Source organism: Marmota marmota, unplaced genomic scaffold, assembly GCF_001458135.2.
Source record: "Marmota marmota marmota unplaced genomic scaffold, marMar, whole genome shotgun sequence".
Classification (NCBI taxonomy): Eukaryota; Metazoa; Chordata; class Mammalia; order Rodentia; family Sciuridae; genus Marmota; species Marmota marmota.
Window position 1 is genome coordinate 6,529,824 of NW_026000241.1, and position 5,175 is coordinate 6,534,998.

A 5,175-nucleotide genomic window follows, 5' to 3' on the forward strand; every position below is an offset into this window, starting at 1 on the left:
GGCCAGGACCGCGTGGAGGCTGGAGCGAGCGGTCGCTGCTCGGGACCTTTTCTGGACAGCCTCGGGGGCGGGGCCCAGCGGGGAGGGAGAGAGGGCGCAGCCACCCCGCCCAGTGGCTGAACCGCTCGCTGGTGACCCATGGGACAAACGGAGAAACTGAGGCACGGAGTCCGATAAGACTCTGCTCCCCTGCTTAGGAGGTGGCCTCTTGGGGACAGAGCCTGGTCTTACGCCACTTCCTTCTGCACGTCCCCCCTGGTGCGGCTGGCGCGCGCTAACCGCGGGGTGTAAGATGAGGAAGTGAGAAAGGGATGTCACAGATGCCGGGGGCCCTGCTCGCCATCAGGAGGAAGGTCACTGAGGCTGGGAGTTCAACAGGGGCTGGGCAGAGCCACTGGCCTGTCCAGCCTCCCCCGTCCATTTCCCTGATGGAAAGGGCTCCCAAAGGCTGCTGGAAATACAACCCTCCATCCTGGGGCGCATGGGGAAACCGAGACTGGAGAGAGGTGGCAGGGCACAGCCTTCCCTGCAGGGCCAGCTCCGCTCCCCTGCACCCCCCAAGTCCCCGCATGACCCCCGCCTGCTCTGACATTCTCCAGGCCCCGTCTCTGGATGCCTCCTTCTCCCCAGGACAAACATCCGCAGTCCACCTCCCGCCAAGCCTTCCGCCCCGTGACGCTTCAGCTCCTGTCCCCATCCCAACTGCAGAAGGACCCCACTAGCATGAGAGGGTGGGGCCTGGTGTCTGGGGCGATCCAAGCATCTGTGCTGGGTGTTCTGCCCTGGGGACCCTGGGGCCAGACTGGTCCCGTTCCATGCTACACAAGAGGAAACTGAGTCTCCACGGGTGTCACAGGCATGGGAGAGACAAGGAACAGCCACGTGGCAGGCAGAGGCCAAGGTGACCTTCCAGCTGAGGCCACACAGAAGGCCGTGGGCCTCACGGAGCCCCTTGCTGAGGGAGGAACCCCAACCCCTCAGCCTAGGCCCAGCCCTGGCTGTCCCCAGTGAAATGGCAGCCTCGGTCCTCGCATCAGAGACCCGATTCCATTAATCACCGGGAGAGGCCGAGGAGACCACGCCACACTGGGAATGTTATTCTCCCCATTGCACAGATGAGAAGACGGGGGCCAGCAGCCCTGGGGGATGGAGAGTCGCAGGGGTTTGGCCAGAAACCCCCTTCAGGCCACCAAGCCCTGAAACCAGACACCTGGCAGAAACCAACCTCACTGACCCCAAGACAAAAATACCATGTGTACCGCTGGGTCGGACCTAATTATAGCCAGTCCCCAGGGGACAGAGGCCACCAGGCTCCGACTGGTAGAGATGCTGGGTCAGGGGCCAGGGGCCTTGACACAACCCTAGCCTGTGGAAGGGGCTCACAGGGCTTCCACATCTCCAAGGAGAAACTGAGGCTCAGAGTGACTCAGTCCCTTCCCTGAAATCACACATAAGTGGTAGATTAAGACTCATTGTAATCTGACAGCCGGGCGAGGTGGCACCAGCCTATAATCCCAGCGGTTTGGGAGGTTGAGTCAGGAGGATCGCAAGTTCAAGCCCAGCTTCAGCAACTTAGCGACTCCTAAGCAACTCAGCCGGTGACTGAGTGGTTACGTGCCCCTGAGTTCAATCCCCGGTATCAATCAATCAGTCAATCAATCAAGAGTGAATATAATCATTGCGTTTCTGATGTACCCAGCACAGAGCCAAGAGCTGTGAGGCCCAGAGAGGTGTGGTCTCAGGCCTGAAGTCACACAGCCAGAAGCAGCAGGGAGAGGTTATTTGAGCCAAGCCACTGGGCTCCCCAACCTCTCCCCTCTCCCACTTAATTTGTTAATTGGCTTCATCCTCTCCACAGTCCCAGAGGCTTCCCTGTCATTAATATTTTATCAATAGTTGTAATGTTAATGCTTTATTAATAGATTTGATAAATATTTCATTAACAGATTGACTCATGTGTGATTAATAGCCTTTAACATAGAGAAACTGGCTGGTGCTGTGGCCACACCTGTAATCCCAGCTATTCAGGAGGCTGAGGCAGGAGGATTGCAAGTTTGAGGCCAGCCTCAGCAACTTAGACCCTGTCTCAAAAATTTTAAAAAGGGGGCCATGGGGACTGTAGCTAGGTGGTAAAGCACTGGCCTCGCACGAGGGAGGCTCTGAGTTCTATCCCCAGCAAGGGGGGGGCAGAGGGGAGGAGGGAGACAGCCACAGGGTGGTCTCTTCTGCAGCACATAAACTAAAATTGGGATGACAGCCCCCAAGGGGGCCTGGCCCACCTGAGCTTGGATGGCACCCAACCTTGCTGGGTAGGTGGCCAAAGCTGCTGGGTGGATAGGAGGCCCCCAGCCTGACTCTGTTCCTGTGCCGTCCACTGAGGAGGTGCCCAATGGTGTCTCGTGCCCTTAACACATCACTACCTCCATTTCTCCCATTTGAGCACTTTTCTCCTCGGCTACCAGGTGGCCCCAGAGAGAAGGGGCACTGAGGTCGGGGGAGGAGAGGTGACTGCCCAGCTCCCTGTGGAGGGTTCACGCAGTTCCAGGAGGTGGAGGCCGGTCAGTGGGCAGATCAGCCCCTTCCCTGCTCTGGATGCTTCCGTGGTTCCCTGTCACCCTCAGATTTGATTCCACGCCTCCCCAGAGGCCCCGTGTAACCCCCTCCGCTTAGCTCCTTTCTGCCCTGCTTCCCCGGCCCCCGCTGCCCCTCGCCCCCCAGCCTCATTCCTACCCTGTGACCCTTCAGCTGTCCACAGCTGGGACACCATCGGCTCCAGGAAGCCCCTCCCGGCCAGCCAGAGATGTCTCTCGGCACGCCTTCCTGTTCCTGTCTCAGGACGATCTCACATTTCTGGCTGTGATTATTTGATCTGTGTTTGTCCCCTTGCCCAGCCTGTGACTCCCTTGAGGGCGGGAATTGGTCTGCCTTGTTCTCAGCTCAGTCCTCAGCACCTGGCATTCAGTAGGTGCTCAATAAATGCTTGTCACAAAAACATAAAGCCTCCCCTCCACAGTTATCTGTTTTCAGCTCCTTGTACACACGATCCTCTTGAGTCTGAGGCTTTGCACATTCTGCTCCTTCTGCTTGGCACACCCTTCCCTGCACTCACCTAGTTGACCTCTTTCATGCTTTGGGTTAAGCTTAGATGCTGCTGCTTCCAAGTAATCCTCCCTGACTCCCCCTCCTGCAGGCTGGGGTCACACACAAGTCTACTTCTGGTGTCGTGAGTGATCTCGCCGGATCACAGCACAAATCACCCAGTGAGGGCTGGCACACAGTAGGTGCTTAATAAATGCTTTTCACGAAAGATGTTCGGACCTTCCATACCCTTGTGATTCAGCAGGAGCTGAAGGAAGGCACAGCTGGGAGCAACTTCGGCCTAGGCCCTGGGCAGAGTGTTCACCTCACAAGGCGGAGGCCAGTGCAGACCACCATTTGCTCAGGGGCACCTAGCAGTCGGCCTTGGGCCTGGCCTTGAACTTGATTTCCCTGGGCCTCCCTCAGGTCAACACTTATGTACTGACAGGCCACACAGGGGCATGTAGGCACGCCACATCCGCAGGACTGCAGAGCCAGGATTGTAGCACAAGGCGGGTGTGTACACACTCACACACACTCACACACCCCACACATTCACACTCACACACCCACTCACCCCCCCACCCCCCACACACCCTCACACACATTCACACACACACACTCACACAGCCCCCTCACACTCACCCCCACACACTCACACACATTCACACTCACCTACCCACAACACACCCACACACATATTAACACTCACACACACACTCACCCCCTCCACACAGTCACACACACATGCACACACCCACATGCACTCACACTCACACACTCACGCGCACACACAGACTTTCACACACCCACACACACTCACACACACTCACACACACACACTCACGCGCGCACACACACAGACTTTCACACACTCACACACACATGCTCACACACTCACTCACACACACTCACACACACTCACACACACACACACTCACACGCTCTCTCTCTCCCAGAGCCATACAATCCACCATTCAGATCTTCAGAGCCACGTGGGGTCTCCCCCTAGACAGGCTGTTTGTTCTTTCTTGAAAATGGAAAATCATGAGTCACAGGAAGGGTGGGGAGGCAGGAGCCAGGGGCTGGGGAGGGGGCAGGGCTTCGCGGTCACCTGGAAACAGCTCTGGGCCCTGGGACCCATCTGGCCCAGATGCTTCCCAGGGTCCTTGGAGGGTCAGGCTGGAGGCCGCTGCCAGGCTCATTGATTAAGAAACCCATGGCCCCAGGTAGCCGATGGATGGCACAAAACCAAGCTCAGAGAAGAGAGTGAGCCACTCAAGTTCACAGTGAGGACTTGAACCTGGAAACCTGGTCTGGCCTGGTTTGGCTCCTCCAGGAATCCAAAGAAGCCGGAGGATCTGGGCCCTCTTCCTTGGCCTTACAGCCCCCACCCAGCGGGTGGACACCCCCACACCTACCCCCGAGGGGTTCTCACCTCTCCCTGTCTTCCTTCCCTTCTTCTCCACCCTGCCTGCCTGCCGTCCCCAGCACCAGATCCTGGAGCAGGAGCCAGCCCTCCCTTCTTAGGTGGAAGAAACGTCCAGTGCTCTGCTCCCCAGGGGCTTCCCTCCTGCTGCAGGAGGGCAGGGCGGAGGCCACAGGGGCCACAGAGCTGCGCCCTGCCCAGCACGGCCCACCCTGGCCTCCCACACTCGTTGGAGCACCTAGGGCCATCTTAGATGCTCACAGTGGCCACATTCCTCCCCCTGCAGACACCTGCAGATATCCCAGGGCCTAAGGAGCACTGGGACGCCCAACTGGAGCAGAGCAAGGACTGCCACCCACCCAGACACCCCAGAGGGCAACTCCGGCACCTATCCAAATTCACAAAGGCTGGTGGCCCCCGGACTCTCCCGCAAAGGCACAACCCAAACACATGGGGGTCACCCAAGGTGGCACGGGTGACTGTGGACTCACACAGCAGGTCTCACCGGACACGAGGGTCACAACTGCTGCGACTCTCTGCACACCTACATGCCCGGGCACACTGGGACCCAGCCCCACCTGGGCGCAGGGTGTCCCACAAACCCGCAGGAAATCCCGGCCCGCGCGCCCAGCCTCGGTTCCACTCCGTGCAGGACAGTTTTGTCCCCG

The 5,175-nt window shown here is 58.6% G+C and overlaps 2 protein-coding genes across 4 annotated transcripts in view; both read right to left on the reverse strand.

Annotated features, from left to right (window-relative positions):
• The window catches only part of Pde4c (phosphodiesterase 4C), a 36,304-nt gene that overhangs the window by 10,665 nt on the left and 20,464 nt on the right, over positions 1-5,175 (reverse strand). The gene's annotated exons all lie outside the window — the stretch shown is intronic.
• Positions 1-5,175, reverse strand: part of LOC125613708 (cAMP-specific 3',5'-cyclic phosphodiesterase 4C-like) — a 21,398-nt gene that overhangs the window by 4,700 nt on the left and 11,523 nt on the right. The gene's annotated exons all lie outside the window — the stretch shown is intronic.